This window comes from Papio anubis, chromosome 1 (genome assembly GCF_008728515.1).
Source record: "Papio anubis isolate 15944 chromosome 1, Panubis1.0, whole genome shotgun sequence".
In the NCBI taxonomy this organism is placed as follows: Eukaryota; Metazoa; Chordata; class Mammalia; order Primates; family Cercopithecidae; genus Papio; species Papio anubis.
The window spans coordinates 186,457,263-186,480,104 of NC_044976.1; the positions used below are offsets into that span (position 1 = coordinate 186,457,263).

Sequence of the window (22,842 nt, forward strand, 5' to 3'; positions counted from 1 at the left end):
TTCATTTTTCATTTAAAATGCATATTAATTCTAAGGAAAATTGTATTGGCCTTGTTCTGATTATCAGTGTAACAAACCACCCCAAAACTTAGTGGTATAAAATAACAGCCATTCTATTATACCCCCAGATTCCATGGGTGAGGAGTTTGAACAATGCAGAGCAGATGTAACTAGCTGGTCTCTGGGTAGTAGAATGGTTGGAGGCTCAGGATCTAGGGAACTGGAGGATATGTTTACAGGATGGCTTCTTCATGCACATTTCTGGCCCACTGCTGGCAGAACTCACAGGCTGGGATTGTCAGCATGAGCATGACCTCTCCAGCATGGTGGCTTATGTGGTGTCTCAGCATTCCTGAGAACAAGGAAGAAGCTTCATTGCCTTCATAATGCAGCCTCAGAAGACACAGAACATCACTTCCTCCATTCTCTGTTGGTTGAAGCAATCACAAGCTGCTCAAATTCAAGAGGAGGGGAAACAGATCCCACCTATCAATGGGAGGAGCGGAGAAGAACGTGTGGCCATACTTTAAAGTTGCCCATGTTCCCACCATGCAGATGAAGAAACCAAGGCTCAGAGAGTGTAGGATACTTGTTTAAAATCATGCAGCTAAAATACAGTGGAACCAGGCCGACTCAGTGGCTCACACCTGTAATCCCAGCACTTTGGGAAGCCGAGGCAGGTGGATCACCTGAGGTCAGGAGTCAAGACCAGCCTGGTCAACATGACAAAACCTTGTCTCTACTAAAAATACAAAAATTAGCTAGGTGTGGTGGCACACGCCTGTAATCCCAGCGACTTGGGAGGCTGAGGCAGGAGAATCGCTTGAACCAAGGAGACGGGAGGTTGCAGTGAGCCGAAACTCTGTCATTGCATTCCAGCCTGGGCAACAGAGCGAGATTCTGTCTCAAAAAATAAATGAATGAATGAATAAAATACAATGGAACCAATACTCAAAGAACTCTGCTGGACTACAAAGTACATGCTCTTTTTACCTTTTCTAAATAGCTGTTGTGGGGAAGAGAGAATGTCTTAGTTCGACCACCCTATGTTTAGCGTAGAGTTTGGCACGCTGTGAATAAAGGGATGAATGAATGCAGTATGGCCAGCAGCTCCTGAAGGTTCTCTGGCCTCTGCCTGTAATCTGAATGAATGATTCTAACAATGGGCATTTCACACACTGTGGCAAGAAGTATGGAAGACATTTAGGAGCATGGGAGATGTTTTGGATAGAGCTTTGTCTACTAAAACCCTTTTAACAACCCCAAGAGACAGACAACTAGACCAGCCCCAACAGACAGACAACCAGACCCATTTAGAAGATGGAGAAACTGAGCAACTGCTGAGTGGCTGCAACAGCACTAGGCCTAAGCACATCTTCCTTTCCCTGTGAGGATAGCAGGGCCCCATCTCTGGAAAAAACTCACACTGTCCACCCCTTTCTCACCACCTGGCTGACCTTTTTATAAAGGTGAAATATGGCTAAAATGAAAATGTTTTACCCTTCATTTGAAAAAACAAAAACAGCCGGGCACAGTGGCTCATGCCTGTAACCCCAGCACTTTGAGAGGCCAAGTCAGGAGGCTCACTTGAAGCCAGGAATTCGAGACCAGCCTGGGCAACAAAGTGAGACACAGTCTCTAAAAAATATGTTTTTTTAATTAGCCAGGTGTGGTGGTGCACGCCTGTAGTCCCAGCTACTTGGGAGGCTGAGGTAGGAGGATCACTGGAGTCCAGGAGCACAGGAGCTCAAGGCTGTGGTAAGCTATAATCACGCCACAGCACTCCAGCCTGGATGACAGAGACCTTGTCTCTGAAAAATAATAATGATACAATAATAAATAAATAAATAATGTTTAAAAAACAAAAAAACTGCAAGTTAGAAACCTAAGCTCACATCATGGCCCTTTGCAGAAACCTGTGTGTCCCCAGAGAGGTCCCCTCCCCTCTCATCTTTGTGATCTGGTACCTGGCAGTCTGTGACTCAGTTGCTTCCCTTCCACATCTAACTTTCTATGGCTCCAGGGGACAGACCATAAACTTCTCTATCCCTCAGCCCTCACACCTGGCTCGATATGGAGTCTGGCTCAACATTATTTCCAAAATACGTCACCAATCATCCGGATGAGGCATTAGTGGGAGTTTCTGCCCTATTCTGGCAACTTTCCTGTAAGTGTCGTTTTCATCCTTTCCTTTGTCTCTCTAGATTCTCCACACAGAAGGCAGGGTTGTCTTTGGTTCTTGCTTGTCTTTTGTTTTGGTAAGAGATATATAAAAATTTATACCATTTTAACAATTTTAAGTGTATAATTCACTGGCATTAAGTATATTCACGTTGTTGTACCACCGTGACCACCATCTGTCTCCAGAACTTTTCCATCACGCTGGCTGCATCTTTGCATCCATTACACAGTAACTCCCGCTGCCCCCTGTCTGACGGGCTTCTCTCACTCCACATAATGACTTCACAGTTCATCTATGTTGTAGCATGTGTCAGAATCTCCTTCCTTTTTAAGACTGAATAGTATGCTATGGTATATATATGCCACATTTTTTTTATCCATTTATCCCTCAATGGACATTTGAGCTTTTTCCACCTTTTGGCTATTGTGAATAATGCTGCTACAAACAGTAGTGTTCAGGGTCGCCCTTTACAAATACCAATCAGTTCCTGTCACTCTTTACTCCCTTACAGCTCGTCCACACTTCGCAATCTCAACTCTTTTCCCTCATCCACTAGGCCCCACAGGTCCCAGCTTCTCTCACCTTTGTCCCCCCAGCTTCCCTCACCTTTGTCCCCCCAGCTTCCCAGGCTATAGCCATGTGAGCCTCTGCCCAGCCCTTACACACCCAAAGCATGGCCTGGGAGGGCCTTTGCACCAACTCTTCCCTAGGCCTGAGCGTGGCCAGCTCCTTCTCTCCATCCAGGTCTCTGCTGAAATACTTCCTCCTCCGACAGCCTTCCCCATCCACCTGTGCTGCAGCAGCCCCCTGTCCCCAGGCCCTGTTCCCAGGGTTTATTTTCTTTGTAAAAGTTACAGCCCTGATATCCTATCACATCACTGTTGTGTATTGTCGTTTCACCCGCTAGACTTTCTAGCAGGGCGCTTTGTTCACTGCTGAGCCTCAGAGCCCAGAAGAGTGCCTGCACACAGGAGGCATTCCCAATGCTTGTGGGATGCATTAAGTCTGAGTATCTGATTTGACCATCCAGAGTGAAAGTGTAGCAGAATAGAGGAGTTCCGGGACCTCAAAGGGAGCTGGCAGAAGGGAGGCACCGGTGCATGATGCTGGTCCCCGTTACATTCTCACCTCAGCTGCTAACTTCTGCTTCCTCTCTTTTGGCTGCTGCGTTGGCTGCCCCTGAGTGAGAGCCTGGGACAGAGAAACATGTGACATGGCACAGCACACTTGACATAATACTCAAAGCACATGTCCACTCTCAGCCACGTCAGGCTTTGTGTTCCCAGAGAGCTCAGAGATAACAGGTGAGACCTGGCTGGGGACAACCAGAGCAATTCGTTATAGAAGTACAGTCAAGTCACTGAACCATATAACATATAAGGAGAGAACCCATTAGTCTATGTCTCTCCAACACTCAAAATGCTAAGTCATTTTTCAGGCTTGGCTTGATTTCTCTTTCATCAGTAAGAGCTATAATCCTGCCAAGCTGGGAGCAGATAGCTCTACCTGCTGCTGAGATAGGCCGGCTCCATAAAGGGCTGAGGGAATGCCAACCGCCGCACTACTTTCAGCAGGTTCCACATGTCTGCTTCTCTGGGACGGTGTATCCAAAAGTGTCTCCCCAATTCTAGTTCCACAGTGACAAAATCCCCTATTGGAGAGATGTAACTGAAGCTTCCCCTGTGAGAAGCCACATGGCATGGCAGAACACCAGACTGGAGGCCTGGAGGCCTGGCTTCTAGATCACCCCTCGTACTAACTAGGTGCCTTGAGCAGGCTTTAAATCTCTTTGGACCTCAGTGTCCTCAAGTGCAAAGGCAGGCAATTGGGTCAGATAATCTGTAAGGCCTTTTTAGCTTGGAAATTCTAAGTTTTTTAGTTCTTTGGTCAGGTGAAACAAAAGGTTGCAATGAGAGGAGAGGAGAATCACAAACTGCCTTCATCACCTTCACAATCGGCCTTGCACCAGCTTGTAGTGGGGTTGTATAATCCAGACTTCAAGCTAAGGGTGAATTTACCTGTGTGCGAAAAAAAGAATGGTGGAGGAAATTACTCCCCTTCCCCCAAAATGAGTAGTTAACAATCTGTGGGATGTCACAGACAGATGGATGCAACTTAAGTGTGCTTTCAGACCCCAATGCTGCAGATTGTTTCCCAGGACCACCTAGATTTTTATGGGCCCTTTTAGGAAGAGCCACTATCCCTAACTGCTGTGTCCCACGCAACCCACCTGGTCAAGGTCCATGTTTCTATGAAGGAAGACTTCATTCATTCATTCATTCATTCATCAAACAAAATTGTGCCAGGCACTCTAGCTACAGAGATAGAAGATACGGTCTCTGTTCTCTCCGAGCTCACTGTGCAGAAGACAAGTAAACAGGGTGAAAAGCCTCTCTGGTGTGATACATGTTATGAGCTATGAGCTGTCTCACAAGCCACTTTGGGAGCTCAGAGCAGAGAACTTAACCCACCACAGGGAGTGGTTCTTGGCTATCAGGGAGGTCTCCCTGGAGGAGGTGGTCCCTGAGCTGGGTCTTAGAGGATTCTACCTAAATACCTCCATTTTTGTCATTGCTAAAGGTTAAGATCAGCTCACAGTCACAAGGGACTAGGGCTTGAGGAGGGGGCGAGGGTTTGATGGGAGAGGAACAGTGAGAGTGACTGTGAAGCCCCACTCAGGCCCTGCTGAATCCAGAGGCCGTGAATCTTTCATGGCACCAAATGACAAGACTGGAAATAGTTTTCTCCCCATAGTACCAGGTAAGGAAGAGGGTCTATTGATGGAGTGTTGGAACTTTTTCAGAAGATGCAGTAAATGCATAATACAGTGAGGGAGCTGACCCTCCTCCAGGAGAGTAGTTTGAGTGGCAGGCCCAGGATCTAAAGCCAGATGGTAGAAGGAACGGAAGCCAGGCAGGGGTAGACTAAGGGAGAAAATAAGCATGGTGGGACAGTGAGCCCACACTGCAGGATGAGCAGGTGTCGCAAAAGCAAAGCATGATTGTGCTGAAGGTAGCTGAGAGGCTGCAGGTGGAGTCCATCTGTGATCGGGTGAAAAACTGAGACTTCTGGGTTACAAAGAAGGAAGACTTGGAGAGGGAGGCTCAAATCTCAAATGAAAAGTGGCAGGATTTTCCTGACCATCTTAACTCAGAGGCTCTCCTGTCTCCTGTGTGAGCAGGTGAAAGAAAATCTCTTCAAAAATTCAGCCCAATTCAGTTGGGGCCCAACATGCTAACCATCCCATGGGATCTCCATGCTTCTTCTGACCTGTTGGTAAAGTCTCAGCATTTCTCTGTAGCTTCATCTTTTTTGTTTCTCCCTTCACCTTAATCTTTACTAATGCCTTTCCAGGGACAGGCGGCAGCCATGAGTATCTAGTCTTCAGGGCTATTCATTTAGCAACTGACCCAGTACCAGTACAAAATGACTCCTAACAGGTCTGCAGAACCACTGAATATATTCAAAAATCTAGCATGTGCAGAGGAAAAAGAAATAGAGGAAGGAAAGGGAGAGGAATGATGGCCCTTAAGACATCCTGTGGGACTAGCCCACCCTTGTGATACTTAGGGCTTGTGGTACCCTGGGAATTTCTGTGGGCATGTATGTGTTTGTGTGTATGTGCATGCACACACATCTGTGTGTGCACATGCATGCATATGTGTTTGTGTGTGAGACCGAAGGACGAGCAGAGCGCCCTGGGAGAAACGTTTTTTACCAGCTGGTTCTGTGGAGGTCTGCAGATGTCATCTAATCAAGCTGCTTGGGCAGATGGCAATTTCCACATAGTACTTCCTACAATTCCAAGTGGTCTCTATTATTGTGGATAAGACAGTTCAGGGTTTTTGCAGAACCTCCCATCATCTATTACCATGTAAATGTGTCAGCAGGTGGCAATGTGGGTAGGCAGATACTTGGGTCAGATACCAGGACTTACAGAAAAATAATCCTCTTAGATTGGAGCCAGGTCTTCCCTGACTCAAGGAAGGTCCAAAGTGTGCAACATTGACTAGACCACTCTTCTGTGTTGGTGCAGGATCAGACCAGGCCTCTTTATTGGCATGGAGGGAAGCAGGACAACTAAGAACCATATCCACTCCCTCTCTGTGCTCCCCTGCCTGCCTTTGGAATAGAAACAGCCCCAGGCTAAATCCTATACCACAGGTTTGCTGGTGGACTTCAAGGGTCACGAAAGTGAATATCAGAAGCTCTTGAACCTGGAAACACTGCTACCCACCTGGGAGGGTGTGTGGTTGGTTGGCTTCCTCCAGTGGTTTCTGGTTGCCTCCACTGCTCCAAAGCTGAGCCAGCACGCCTAAGTCTCTATGTGTTACATGTGAACATTAACCTTGGCCTGGTCTGAGGTGGATAGAGGAGCACAGTGAGCTGCTGACCACCAGACTGGGAAGTTATAAAATCCCCGAAGGCACTGAGCGTGGTGGCTCACGCCTGTAATCCCAGCACTTTGGGAGGCCAAGGTGGGTGGATCACAAGGTCAGGAGATCGAGACCATCCTGGCTAACATGGTGAAACCTCGTCTCTACTAAAAACACAAAAAATTAGCCAGGCGTGGTGACACACGTCTGTAGTCCCAGCTACTCAGGAGGCTGAGGCAGGAGAATCACTTGAACCTGGGAGGTGGAGGTTGCAGTGAGCCAAGATTGTGCCACTGCACTCCAGTCTGGGTGACAGAGTGAGACTCCATCTCAAAAAATTTAAAATAAAAACAAAATCCCTGAAGGCTACTTAGAGCAGGATGTGGGAGGTAAGATAAGGCTAGCAACCAGGGCTCAGGGGCTCACCTAATCAGAGAAGCTGAGTTTGAGGAGAAGAGCACAGGCGGAGGTCACCGGGTGTTGCCATGGCTTCCAAACCACCTCTGTTCACGGGCTGGGGACAGTGAATCCAGGAGTCTATTTTCCTTTCCCAGTGGAAACCAATGAGCAGCATGACACTGATAGTAATAAAAATAACAGACAACATTTACTGAGCCCTTTCTACATGCCAGGCAGTGTGTTAAAGGTTTCTCATGGATTATCTCATTAAATCCTCATAACAACCTGAAGGCGTAGGTACATAATTGGTCCCACATTACATGTGTTAGAATGAAATTTGGTGATATTAACTGAGGAATTTTCCCTTGTTGAGCTCCACACATCTCCCTGACCACACGGAGCCAAGGCCTTCATTGCCTCAGGAGCCACTCTTTGCCTAGAAAGGATACAAAATCAAGAATAGAAAGCAAATAACAACAACAACAACAACAAAAAAGAGACAACACAGAAATCATGTTTCCAAATAGGCGCTGTAAAAGGCATAGCAGAGACACCAGTTTTGAGGTCCCCCTGCTTCTGATTCACAAAAGGACTAGGACTTTTCAATTTGCTGATTTATAGAGAAAATGTTTTCTAAGTTCCAAAAGTTTGACTTTATCAAGAGTCAAAAGCAGAAGGAACTGAATGCTAAAAGTGCCAGCCATAAATAAGGTCTGGGAAGAAGGCAAAACAATGAGTGATGTAAGAACCATGCCTTCCCCTCCTTCCCGCTGCCTACCCTCCAAAAAAGAGCAGGAATAAAATCAGAGAAGGAGGAGTGGAGAGAAGGGGAAGTGAAAACCTTCAGAGAAGCAGGAGAAAGGTCAAGAAAGAAGAAGAACAAATTCACTGCTGGTGTGGGGGACTAGGAAGGGACCAGGCCTCTCCCCTCCCCACCCCTTCCGCACCCACTCCTCCCCTGACTCCATACCACCACTACTTCCAGAAGATAGAAACCCAAGTGAACAGTGAGAGATCCCAGATAAGGAGTGCTGGGCTTGCGTCCCAGGGGGCTGCATGGGAATGGTTTTGAGCATCTGGAACACACACACGAATATGTGTACACACATGCACATATGCACAAATACACATGCACATGCATATAACACACCACACATATAGGTAAACATAACACATATGCCCATACACATGAATACACATACACGCATACACACTTGCACGTACATATAACACACACATGCACATGCATACAACACACATACACACATGCCCATACATATGAATATGCATATGCACACACCTGCACAGACACACGAACACGCATACACACAACAAAAGTCCAAGGCAGAAACACCCTGAGTACCTCGCGGGGTGGCTGGTCCTGCAGGCTATCTTAGGACCATCATTTCTCTCCTTTTCCCAGCTCACCATGACTTACAGGTCCCTTGCTCTGAGCACCAAGAATGAGATTTTTTTTTTTTTTTGCTTTTTAAAAAATTATACAAATAATTTGTGTTCATTGCAAAAAGTTAGAAAATATTTATAACAAAAGGAACAATTAAAATTTCACCATCCAGAAATGGCTACTATTAATAATTTATGTCTTTGAACATATCTATCTATGGATCTATACCTATGAGTTGTATCTTCGTAGCAATATAGCTTCCATTTGGTTTTTAGATCAGATAGAAAAAGATGAGAGCCACAAATTAGACTATGTCACCCATAACTACAAGGCAACCCTTATTTCAGAAATTTCTATCTGGTCCCAGGAAACTAAAATAAAGAAAAAATAATAATCATTTTGTGGATGGAACAATGAATCCCTCAAAGGAAGATGTGACAGAGCCCAGCTTCTGACCCAAGGATTTGGTACAGAGCCAGGTCAGAGCCCAAACTCTGGTTCTGATGCCACAGTTCCCTGAGTACAAGCATCAGGCTCTGAGTGGCTGAGCTGTCATTCTCTTGCTGCACGCAAACTAAGAACTTCGTTTGTGTCAACGTATGTGCAACGCCTTCTTGCAAAATGCCCTGAATTAGAAACCCTCCTCTCAGGATCAGAAAATCCTGCATTGAGGAGCAGGAGGGGCAAATCCATCCATAAGGAAACAAGAGCCACGATTCTTTAGACCTAGATAGTTTGGGATCAATAACCAAACCACAGTCTTAGACAAGAGTGCGAAAAGATTTAAAAAGCCAGACACACAGGAACCATGTGTTTCCCATAATGGCTCGAATGAAATTATATAGTCCAGAACATTTTAAAAGCAAGCAGCTTATTTTGAGCAGGGGCACATAGAGGCTACTGATGTGCACTGTGAAAACTCAATAAAGGGGAACATCTAATGAAAACAGATATAACGTACAACTGCAATCATAGGTCATGCATGAATTATTAACCATGGGGAGTTTTCTATCAGTTCTGGGACTATGGATTGCATCAGTGGTATACAATTTGGGAAATATTGGTTCTCCATTTCATAAGAGAGAATTGAAGCAGGAAATGTACTTATTTATTCTTTAAATATATACTGTAATTACCAGTCAGCAGTGACTAAATGTTATTATCCATCTGTTGGCTGCTCTGGGACCTGTAATGAGTAAACCTTAGCAGGTTACTCCGTTTTCTGTAGCATAGATGACTGCGGCTTGTACATGCCTGTAAAGTCAAAGCTTTTTGTGTTGAATTTACTGTTGAAAATTTTCACAGAGAGACCAAGAAATGAAAAAAAAAAAATCTGAACAGTTTAAAACTTCTGCTCAAAATCTTTTGATGAATTTTCCTGCAGTCAGCATAGAATCTAAATTCCGCTGTTTTAGCTTACAAGGCTTTAAATTATCTGGTCCATCTCTCTCCCCAGTTCTGTCTCCTTCTCCTTCTCCTTCTCCTTCTCTTCTCTTCTTCCTTCTTCTCCTTCTTCTCCTTCTTCTCCTCCTTCTCCTCCTTCCTCCTTCTCCTCCTTCTCCTCCTTCTCCTCCTTCTCCTCCTTCTCCTCCTTCTCCTCCTTCTCCTCCTTCTCCTCCTTCTCCTCCTTCTCCTTCTCCTCCTTCTTCTTCTTCTTCTTCTTCTTCTTCTTCTTCTTCTTCTTCTTCATGCTTTTTTTTTTTTTTTTTGGAGATGGGAGTCTCCACTTCCATCAGGTTGGAATGCAGTGGCGCAATCTCGGCTCACTGCAACCTCTGCCTCCTGGGTTCAGGTCATTCTCATGCCTTAACCTTCTGAGTAGCTGGGATTACAGGCGCCCGCCACCACACCTGGCTAATTTTATGTATTTTTAGTAGAGATGGGGTTTCACCGTGTTAGCCAGGATAGTCTCGGTCTCCTGACCTCGTGATCCACCCACCTCAGCCTCCCAAAGTGCTGGGATTACAGGCGTGAGCCACCGCACCTGGTTGTCTCAGGCTTCTTACTGCCTTACTAACTCTGCCATGCTGATCTTCAAAAATCTTCTAAAGCAACAAATTCACTCCCCACTCAGGGCCTTTGCACATGCTTTCCCCTCTCCCTGAGTTATTCCTTCCTCTGTCCCCATACTCTCTACATGACTTTTGCTTTATCATTTCTTCAGGTCCCAGATGAAACATCACCTCCCCAGTGAGGCTCTGCAGTGGTATCCAACAGCATCCTGTTGGTTTTCTCCAAGTCATCAATTACAATTTAGAGTTGTCTGGTTGTGTGGCTTTACATACTAGGCCTCTCTCTCTCCCATGGGACAGCACAGCAGAAACTGTGCCTGTATTATTGACATTGTAATTCTAGTCATAAGAATGCTACTTGCCATCTTGAATGAGTGAATGACCCATGGTATATGTTAATTCTGGGATGTGGTATGTGAAGGACAGGTTTGTGTCAGGACCTAACATATTTGTAGGAATCAGGGCCCAGGAAGCTCTGATCACAGTCCAAGGAGTAAGGAACCCAGCGGTGGGGGAGCCACACTTCCTCTACCTGTCATGCACCTGTTCATGTGCACCTCTTTCTTGGCATGTCCCCAGATTCTGTTTAGCTGATCCAAATCCTTAGACCACTTAAGGCCTCCATTGAGTCTCATATATTCCTTTAAAGGGGTCTTAGATTGCTTGGTCAGGAAATCAAGAGGCTATTTAAAACCTGTCTTCATCTTGCAGGGGTCCCTCCTCTCCTGACCAGCACAGCCATAACTCACAATGTACCACTTTGTTATATTGTCTCTATCAGATGCCTTGGCTTTGAATGCTGGTTTTAATTTTCCTATCTGGTTATAAGTATTTTGACTAGAGTCTCTGATTATGGCATAACTCAGAAGTTGGCTGAGGTCTCTCCGTCCCAAGAGATCTAGATTTAATGGACACAGACCACTCCCCAAGTCCATGGCCAGATGAAGCCTAAAGCTCTCCCATAAACAGTTTTATGAGCCCCTGTGCCTTAAGTGCACATCAATTAGAAATCCAGTCCTCTATTAGATTCCTCTGCAGATCCCCTACCCCAAAAAACCAACCCCTAACCAGAGCATTTGTAGGGACAGTAAAATTTTCTGAAGGTTATAGAAGTTACAAAGAAGGAAATCACTTCTCAAACTAAGAAGCAATCAATCTCAGAATCCATCTTTTTGAATTGCCTTTTCTTTCTTCTTCCTTCCTTACTAACTCGTTATCTTCTTTTCTCATTGACCCTCCCTCCTCTTTCTTCCCATCTCTCTATTCTCCCTCTTTCTGAAGGCCAAAACAATTCTCTTTGGTTCTGGCAGAGAAATGTAGTAATCACCTATAGAAGCTGAAACATGTACTGAGGCTGTCTCACCTTCTACCCCAGACCCTTAGCAAAGCTATTTAAAAGCTTCTTACCCCAGACTACAACCTTGCTTCAGTATCCGCCACAGTTCCGACCACAGATTTAAGCACGTAGAAGATGATGGGTAAATGCTTGCTAAGCATTGACTCGAAGACCTGATTGGCCTGGGAGCCTGGGGTATAACCTAAGTATCACGAGCAGTTAGTAGAGATAGGGCATCCTAGGCCAAGATTCACACCTCTGATCTTCCTGCTGTGCAAGATAAGAGTGCCCTTCTCCAAAACTATAAGGGTAGTATCATTCAGAGGAGGAAATCCATAGTTCAAATTAAAATAAGATGGTAATAAAGTGAGATGCAAATATCTAGTTGTAAACGCTGAAGGGACTTAATCAAGCAAAAGGGCACAGCTTTTCTATTACAGCATAACGTAAAGACATTTTTATTACTCTGGCAATTGGCTAAAAAAAGTCAAATGACTTTATGGGGCTTTTTCTAAATTACCTTTATTAATGTATGTAATATTATTGAAAAATTATACTACAGGGTAAATGTTCCATTGAGCTACAAGTTTCCTGCAGGAATATGCTGTAAATATACAAGGGTGAATATGTTACTATCTTTACAACCCATTTTACACTTATTACAGCCTTCTAAAACCAAAATAGCACTGAACACTTGGAAAAGTATGGGTATTTTACAACAAGGTATACAGTATAGGTGAATTTGTGGAGCCTGGAAATATATCAACTGTCTTTGAGTATGATGACCTGTTTTGGAGCTGTCTCAAGACTACGTTCTCCTAAATCACTTGCACCTTTTTGTAGGTTGACATTTGCTTTGAGAAACCCGTTCTGGCTGATTTGAATAAATATGGTCTCGGGCAGTTGACAAGACTTTTCCTATTTATTATACTTTAATGCTTGGAAAGAGAAGAGCCAATGGCTGAAGCATGCCAGGGCAGATACAGGTGGAAGCATTCTCCTCTTCCCCCTGGTTGCTCTGTATGCATCTATCTCAACAGACAATACCTCTAGTCATGGTTCGGGGCTTCCAAATGCAATCTCTGTGTCTGAGTTGACCTTGAGACCACTTTCTCACTCTCAATGTTCCAATAATCCAGTCAATATAATTTCAGAGCCCTAGGATTCAATATAAATGCTTGAAGCCATCTCTCTCCTGGTCTTCCACCCTCTCCTCAGGCATGACCCTGGGGCCACTTCACTTCCACTTGCTTTCATCTTGTTCCTACTTAAGCCCCCTACCACTTTTGTGATTCAGAGCCAAACTGATGGGGGGTCGTCTTGTCCTAATTTATGAGACTAGTTTACAGGCCCTGCTGCCTGCTTTTCACAGCGAATTCTATGAATTGGTTGAAAGAGAAGGGAGAAGAGAGGGTGCAAAAAGCCAAGAGGAAAATAAGATGTGAAAAAAATAGGTCAATGAGGCAAACTAAAATTGACTGCACTGCCTACCAGCTGTATTCCTCAAGAGCCCCCGCTAGGGAGAAGATAAACAGGGAGCCCCTCCGCAGATTGAAACCACGGCAGTCCCAGAGACTCCACCGTCATCCAACAGATGCCAGCTTTTCCCCCTCTGTTACCACTGCAGCTAGCTTCGGGTTGGGAAGACTTCCAAATGCAAAATATGTCACGCTTCTACATAACTTTTCAGTTCTGTTTTTTAGTAATTCACACTCCTCTTCCTTGCTTATCTAACCCCCACCACCTTGGTTTTTAGATTTTTTAAAGAAGCCTTTCCTCATGTTCTTCTTTTGGCAATATGATATAGTATTAGGAGCTTTTTGGGCTAAGTCGCTGAGAAATAACTGGTCAGAAATCATCAGCTGGGAAGGCAAAACAGGACATGGTCCTACTAAGGCCAGTTTCAGGACTAAGTAGATGAAGTGTAGTGATTTCTACAATGTAGCTCGAGGGGCTACCTAGAGCCCCCCAATAACACACACTCACAGCTGTGCTGGTCATCCATGAACCTGAATTCCCACAATCTTTTGAAAGTATCTGTATTTTTATAGCTGGCAGAATGTAGTCCATGTCTATAATAGGGAAGAACAATAATTTAAGATGGATTTGCTTCTCATTTAATATATATGTAGTACCTGGTATTATTAACAAATATTTAAGTTGGTATAAAAGTAAGCATATTTATAACATACATACATATACATATAAATACACTATATGCATACACCATGAAAGCACTCATCTATTATATTTTCAGTCAAAACATGTTGTTTTCTATCATGATATCCCCTCTTCTCTTTTTGCACAATTCCAACAAATGTTCTGAACACATAAAACAGATCAAAACTAGAGTGAAATTATACTTCCAAGACAGACAGAAAAGAAAACAAAAACCCTAATGTCAAGTCATTTGGCAGACCTCCAGTTCACTTATTTACCAACGTGTGTTAATGCCAACCACGTGCCAGGCATCATGTTAATTGCTGGGGACAAGAAGATGACACAGAGTTGAATAAGACATATGCTCTCACCTTCACACTCAGCTGATGACCTGGTTTCCTATTCCTTTGAGAAAAGGAAGCAATCAAAAGAGAAATTCTATCACCCCCACCTTTTCATCTACCAAACAGCTTGCTTTTATGGCCATATACTCTACCTTGCCTCTAGTGGTTAGGCTTTTATCTAAAACCAGTCCCCTTCATTTGCGTATTGGATCTTATCCCCTCTCTCCTACTTAAGGACATCAGTCCAGCAAATATCCTCTCTATTCTGTAGCATCTATTTTTCTCTGTTCTAAAATCATTTATGACTTCCACATTTTCAAATCCAATGGTCAGCTCTCAGTCCTCAGACTGAGGATCTAACAGGACTAATAGACCTTACTGAATCTATTCTCAACTCTTAACAGAATTGAATCCTCCCCCAACCCTGAAACATGATCTTCACTTGGTATCAGTGAATCTACTCTTTTGGTTCCCCTCTCACCTCAATAGTCCCTCCTTCTCATCCTCCTTTGCTGGGCTCTCGTCAGCAATGAAATCTCTAAATGCTAGTGTACCACAGGGATCAGTCCTTGGAATCCTTCGTTTCTCCTCCTACACTCATGCCACCCATTTCCATGAATATTCACCAAATTTACATCTCCAGCCCAACTTCTCCCTTGAATTCCAGATTCATATATTCAACATTCCCTTCAGTATGACTTCCTGGAGTTCTAATCGCTATCTCAAATTTCTTATGTCCCCCGTTGAGCCTTTAATTACTCCCTGTTCTAAACCTGATCCTCCATGATCTTTCCCATCATAGTTAATGCAATGTCAATCTTCTATTTCCACAGACCAAAATATCTGGCACAATCTTTTACTTCCTTCTTTCTCTCAATCCATCAGGCTGGAATCCCATTAATTCTTCCTTCAAAATGTATCTAGAATCTGACCATGACATACTTGTTCTTCCACTACCACCCTGGTCCAAGCCACCATCATGTCTCACCTGCCTCCTAACTGGTCTTTCTACGTCCAACTTGCACCCTCCCCAACCCATGAGACCATCTTGCATAAGCAGCCAAGTGATCTTTCAAAACATAAGTCAGATCATGTCACTCCTCTGCTCATAACCTTCCAACAGTTTCCCAACTCAATTCAGTCCTTATCCTTAAGGAGCTCAAAGTCTAACAGAGAAGACAGAAATATGAAAATATATTACCAAGGCAACGTAAAAGTGCAATGACAGAGTGCTGGCTGTGGGAGTGAAAAAGAGAAGCAATTACCCCAGCCTGGTGAAGATCATGGAAAGCTACCTGGAAGAGGTGATATCAGAGTCTCAAACTTAAGGAGTTAGTGAGGTAAGGTGCATGTGGTGGGGTGAAAATAAGGAACTGAGAATTATCAAGGGTGTTTTAGAAGAGAAGCAGCAGGAGTAAATTCAGAGAATTCAGAGACTTCATGTTGTGTACCAAAACATGGTAGGAACTGAAATAGGGAGGAACACACATACCATATTCCTGGACATAAATCAAGGGGCCAGGAACAGTAAGAGGTAAGGTTGGGGGCCTAAACAGAGTCATATCATAGAGCACCTTTATTGTCGAGTTAATGAGCTTGGAATATAGATGTTGGGGAGACATTTCAAGGTTTCAAGATGGTTTTGTTCAGTAACTAGATAAACTTTTTTTGAATTAGTATGGACAACGTACCAGCTGCAGGGCAAGCGACGGGAAGGTCACAGTGTTACAGGCCAGTAGGGGGTGCCAGCGAGCAGCCGCGGTGCTGGCCAGATCCTCTGTCCAGCCATCTGGAGAATGGCTGGGAGGGCGACACACAGGAAGCAGAGCAAGATCAGTTGGAGGACTCATCTCCAATTCAGGCCCAGGGAAGGAATTGTGTTCCCAGGGACAGTCAACACCCCATATGTTAACATAAAAGGTGGAGCTTCTCTGGAGCTTTTATTCCAGCCAGTGCTCTGCCTCACGCCTGCTCTCTGGAAATGGATGTGCATTACCTCACAAGCTGTCAGAACCCTCCTAGGAAACCAGCATGTGGACGAATCTTGAAAATGCAATCTGGCCGCATCCAGAGCTTTGCATGCTGGTTCCTTGGGACCACACACTGAGACACTTTGCAAGAAAATTTAACAGAAGACAGATGGCAAATGTCATGGGGCCTCACACAACTGAGAAGGCAAAGGAGTAAACCAAAAAATAATGTATTGAGGACCAGAGTTCCTAGAGCAGGCAGAAAAGTAGTCACTTCCCCTCTGTCCCTTGACTGTGAGAAGCAGGCAGGGTACTAACCTCCTGAAGAAGCAACTGTGGTCTCTGTGATGCAATGGATGGGCTTGATGTTTATAGAATGATGAGTGAATTGTCCCATGTTTTTTCATTCTGAATATTCTTTGAGCTTATTACATCAGCTCAGAGTGAACACTCTAAATTTAGACCCAAACTTTTTCATGTTTCCAAGGGAACTGTAAATTACTTTGTGAATGTACATACAACACAGCCAGCAAAGTCTGCTTGATGAAGCCCTCTCATACACTCAGAGTCAAAGGTGTCTCATAAATTGTTGCCTTGCCCAAGGTCCTGGACAGTAGCTGACAGCCTCAGACATATTGCCTTGGCTTCTCCATATGACACTTCTGTAGGAGGCACTACTGCAAGTACAAAGGACGTAGGCCTTCAGTTGTGACATCCCCTAACTCCGCAAAGTCCCACGTTGTTTCTGTGAAGGGTTTGTTGGATGGAAAACAGAGTGAGAGATGCTACATTGCTTAAGATGAGCCATCTAACATGACGGTGCCCAGGCTATTCTCAAAGCATCAAGTCCTACTTGATAGTGAACACAGAAGAGGAAATGATCTAGGAGGGGATAGTGGAGCATGTGAAATATTTTTTGATGAGGTTAGTGAATCATCTAGGGCTGGGTTCAGCTATAATCACAGAGACTGGAGGTATCAATGGCTTAACAATATAGAAATTTATTTCTCTCTTATGTATAGGAAATCCAGAGACATCCAGTTCAGCACTAGTATTGTGGACACATAGTGTCAGCATGACCCAGGCTCCTTCTGTCTTCTCTCTACTCCTCTGATTGTGTAGCTTTCATCCTCACATTCACTGCATGGTCCAAGGTGGCTTCTGGAGCTCCAGCCATCATGCCCATTCTCCAGTCAATAGGAAGAAGGAAGATGAAAGGGCAAAAAGGGTGCAATTATCAGCTGGTCAGTTCCTACATTTCACAGCTGGTCAACTTTCTCAGAGTCCCACATTATAATCAACTTACATCTCATTGGCCCTCCCTTGATTACCTGGCCACTTCCTAACAAGAAAGACTGGGTTATGCAGTCTTTGAGTTGGATGCAATATGGCCCCAAATAACATTATGTGTTTGCCACCAAAAGAGAAGAGGAGAGTGAATACTGGGTGAAGTCCAGCAGTTTCGGCTCCATTTAGGTTATAAGCATATGAGGAGCAGAGCAGAGGCCCCTAGGTTCCTAATACAATACCATGGAAACTAAAGCAATAAAAAAAAAATACTCATCAAGAGGAACAAGCTTTGAAATAATGGGAAAACTGAAAGAAGAAAGGAAAAATGGAGCAGAGGAAGAACAGAAAATGAAAGGAGGAAATTAAGAAAGAAAGGAGAGTAGGAAATATAATGGGGAATAAGAACAAGGGAGAAATTTTTTAAAAGGCTATAGAAAGAAGGGAAAGGAAAATGTAATGGAGGTGTTTCAGGGTGCCTGTTTTCTATCCTTAGGGGTGCCTTTGCTGCCTGGGCAAGTTTTGGATTCCTGTTTCTGAAGCTGAGGGTTTTCTTCTGTGTCTTCTTTGGTGCAGGGCTCCCTGCTGTTACTTCTAACCACAGTTGTTCCAGTCTTTTCTCCTGCTGTGCCTAGAAAATGGGACCAGTCAGTTCCCCTATCCTTTGGCTAACTTTGGCCACCTTTGGCCATCAGCTTTCACGAGACAGTTCTCGGAGTTCTTTACTATAGGGTCAGCATCTCAAGGGTAAATGTTGCCATTCACTTAGATGACCCCTTGCAGACCTGCCTCTGGGACAAATTGTCCTCTGTGGATTCCTCCTTCACCTGTTATATGCAGGCCCTGCTTCAACACTCCCAGTCAGCAACCCCATATCCCTGGCCCCCTCCCCACAGGCAGAGGCTCACGCATGATGCCTTCTTATATCTTGCCAGTTAGGGAAACAAGATCTCAAGCCTTGGAAGAAGGTACATTGGTGTTCTTACCTCCATCAGTAGCCTGCAGAGAGAGAGGGAGAGAGAAAGAGAGAGAGAGAGAGAGATTATGGTCCATAAACAAGAGAAATGAATGTGGACAGCCCCTGCTCCCCACCTCCACCCCTGTGAGACCTGAAGACTGGCTGATCCTTTTACTAGGTTACCTAGAAGTAATCACCATTCACAAGCATCTGTTTTCATCAGCTTTCTGGCTCTGCCCTTGAGGGACCAGAAGACTATCACCTTGACCACTACTCTTTCTCTGTGATTGTGCTGGAAAGCATGGGTTCTTCCTCCTCTGCCTGAAGCCTGACCCCATCACAAAACAAAACAAAACAAAACAAAAAATGTTATTGTCAGTGGAAACTTTCCTGGCCACCTAGGAGAAATAGTGACCTCTCCAAGTAAGCTAGTTTTACTCTGGAGCTTCCTAGGATCTAAAGGACTGAGGGGATGCTAGTTCAACCCCCCATGGAAGGGAGAGAAGAGGAAAAAGGTGGGAATCTCACCTATGGTATCACCTTAGTAAGAATTTAAGCTAAATTGGTGTAGAACAGATTGTGTTCTTAAATCTGTTTTATATTATCATCAACACCAAGGACAGTGCTGTCTACACATGGTAGGCACTTGATAATGCTTGTTAGATAAATACATGAGAACATGTCTATTGTTTCTCAGCACCACATAGTTGAGATGAAAACTGAAATACTTTTAATAACAAATTTATATTTTAAAACTTCCAAGGAAAGGATTCAGGTTCAGATTTTTCTCCCAATTGATTTATTCCTCCCTAAAGGTCCATTTGGTACAGTCCACAAATGAAAAGGCAGTTTTGAGAATGTCCATTGCTGAATGTCATGCAGATGATTATGCAAAACGCAGGCTGCTCCCTGGGCCCTGTGGGGAGTCGTGAAAGATTCCATTCCTGGAATAGGTACTCTTATGAGAAAAAGCAGATGATGAGGTCACATATCTCCCCCAGTCCATGTACAGACATGCAACATAAGGATGCCCAAATTGGACCCCAGAGACGCTCCAAAATACTTTAAATAGTTAAAACAAAATTTTCCTTCCCAAAGAAAATTATATTTTTTACTACAAAACAACTCATTATTGCAGTAATAATTTTCCTTTAAGTAATGATGTTTCCCTGAGCCCTCTTCTCTATATGGTAGATCCAAACAAGTTTTATCTAAAGACAGTGAGAGGAAAGCAGAGAAGAAACTTGAAAGATTTCAATGAAAAACATGGTTATCTTTGGATGTAAAGGAGAAGTATCAGCCAGCATTGAAGGAGGAAGATTCTACAGTGGAAGGAGCATGGAACCAGGATTCAGGAGACCTGCATTCCAATCTCAGCTCTACCACTAAGAATTGGTTTTCCTCACCTGTCAAATAAAACAGGTGTAAGGTGATCTCTAAATTCTGCTCTCTGATTCCATGTCTTGGAGTCTGTACTCATTGAAAGTACATAGAGTTGAGAGTGGGAGTGGTGGGAAATATTCCAGGACATAACATGATTTAAACTACTAGAATGATCTTCCTAGTCTGCAATATGAGAAAACAAATGTTCTCATTTAGACTGTTGTCTAATTCTGATTTCAGGACCCCTGACTTAATTCTTCTGAGGGAGTTAATTCTTAAGAGTCATCCAGGTTACCATTCAGTAATTTCTCACTTTTACTATTACTATGGCCACCATTACTTTGGCCATTATTTAACTTCCTCAGGCTCTAAGCAGAGCCAATTCTAAACAAAGCTGACTGAGAATTTGTTGGCGCAATAGAATTTGTGTCAAAGCAATATATTGGGGTTTCAGCAACAGTTGTGGTAAAGTACAGCCACTTTTTTCACCACCAAATGATAATAGACCCAGGGATATAAAGTAGGCTGTGTCTCACATACATATTTCATCATTTTTATAGAGTTGCACAAAGTACTGTGAGAAGATTGGCAGGAAAGTGTGCTGTGATCAATTAGCAATGTCTGTCATGAGGGAAAAATCAGAAGTAAAAACACACATATCACTTATTTGCTATCCCTGGCCTCCTAGGCTCTTGGGCTACCAACCTGTGCGTTCTTGGCGATGAGACTACAATGGCAAGGATCAAATTCTTCCAGAGAAAACATCTTTCCTCCATCAGTGACATTATACAAAACTCTTCTTCCATATTCTAGACCCTACCTGGTTTCTCCACCTATTCCAACCTGTGCTCTACATTCTTGGAAAGCACTTTACAAAGAGTGTTTCATGTAGTATTAATCTCATAAGATGCTATTTAATAGAAGGCCCTTTTGTCTTACATTCAGGATTCTCTGCATGCCAAATTCAGCTAGATACTAGTATTTCATCTAGTAGTTACTGAGCACTGATCATGTCGCAGGTTCTGTTATAAGTGCTTTGTAGGTATTAGTTAAATTAATCCTCATAACTCTATTTTGCCCATTTCGCAGATGAGGAAACTGAAACAAGAGAGCAACCACTGGAGTCAGGATTCACTCTGGCAGTCCAGATTTAGAATCTGTTCTTTTAACTACCACTTGATGCCGCCTCCCGTTTCTATATTTATCTATATTTATAATCTGTATCTTTATCTATATATCAATTCTAAATCTATATATACATACAAATCTATATCTATCTCAATGATTCACAAATCAGATTTACATGTTAAAGACTCTGAAAATTTCTTCTGCAAAGAAATCTAATGCTATTTAATTCTATGATTCTATAATTTATTTGACACAAAGAACCCCTTACAAATACTTTTTTCTCCCTTTGCTTTGCTTCTGATCACAACCCATATCATAGAATGTTCTAGAGCACCATGAAAATATCCCTCTGAGGACTGAGCTATAAAATGGAAGGATGAAACTCTTAAATCCTTGGCTCAGATTTCTGCTTTATTTGGACCAAATGTATAACTAGAAGACTCAAAACCCAAGGGAGGGGTGCCTAATTTTTCAGGTCCCAAATGAGTTTAAAGGGAGTCCCTAAATGGAGAAAACAGAATGGATTCTTTCCCTGGATATCCAGTTAATTGTTTAAGTAAGTGATGCTAGATGACAGACAGATGAGTCAAGTCAAACCAAGAATAAACTAAGAGTAGTTGGTGAGCATTTCCGCTTACATAAAATGAGAATCGTGCAGCATGGGGGAAAAAGCTTGAAATTCAAAATAAAGAGATTTGCATTTGAGTCAGAATTCAGCCAATAGCGGACACTTTATTCCATGTTATATGGCCAACATATAATATTATGCCTGGTAGGTGCTCAAAAAACATATGTTGATTTGAACAAATGTGCAATCTTGAACAATTTACTTAACCTCCCTAAGCTTTAATTTCCTCATATATAATATGAAGATGACAATAATAACTTCGACTTCCAGGGTTGCTTGGAAAATTAAATTAGATGATGTATTTTTAAGCAAGTTTTCATTTTAAAGCCTTATGTAAATGTCAGCTACAAGTCCTGTCATCATTAACCATAATAAGCATAGCAGGATTTGAAACCCAGCCATAGCAGCTTGTATCAGTTTCCTCAGCCACATCTCACCAGACTTACGCGGTGAGTAGGAGATGCTGGTCAGCAGTAGCTATACAGGGATACAAAGCCCCTAGTACAGCAAGAATTAAAAAGGAAGACCATTAAGGACAAAGAGGGACAAGCCCTAACCAAATTAGCTTCTAGATCTGATGAAAAGCTTCCCTCAAAAATCCCTTAGATGCCAAGGCATTGGTTTACTGTTGATACACAATAGCTACTCAATAATTGTTTGCTGAATTCACCAACTTACACATCTTGAGGTTAAAGAAGTACAATGTCTATCTTCTTAACTTTCCCCTCAACTGTTCCCCAAAGCTACAAAAATGATAGGATTTTTATTTAAAAATCTAGACACCAATCCCAAATCCATTCTGCTGTAATGCATTTTTTGGTGCTGGGAAGGAAGTACCTGGGAAATGGAGACAGGAAGGAAGGAAGGAGGGAAGGAAGGAAGGAAGGGAGGGAGGGAGGGAGGAAGGAAGGAAGGAAGGAAGGGAGGGAGGGAGGGAGGAAGGAAGGAAGGAAGGAAGGAAGGAGGGAAGGAAGGAGGGAAGGAAGGAAGGAAGGGAGGGAGGGAGGGAGGGAGGAAGGAAGGAAGGAAGGGAGGGAGGGAGGGAGGGAGGGAATCCATGGCGTTTAGTAAAGGTAAATACTCTTCTGTGAGTCTTTGGTTTCATACACACACACACACACACACACACACACGTGTGTATATATATATACACACACACTAGACAATAATTCAAGATGTATTAGGTATTAGGTTACAAAGTAAAATGTGTTTTTAAGGTCAATAGAGTAAAGGTGCCTGAACATTCCTTTTCTAAATTGGCCATGATGCAACAG

At 43.4% G+C, this 22,842-nt stretch overlaps 1 protein-coding gene across 7 annotated transcripts in view; it reads left to right on the forward strand.

Moving 5' to 3' along the window:
• Nucleotides 1-22,842, forward strand: part of TNR (tenascin R) — a 418,193-nt gene that overhangs the window by 292,382 nt on the left and 102,969 nt on the right. The window lies entirely within an intron of this gene.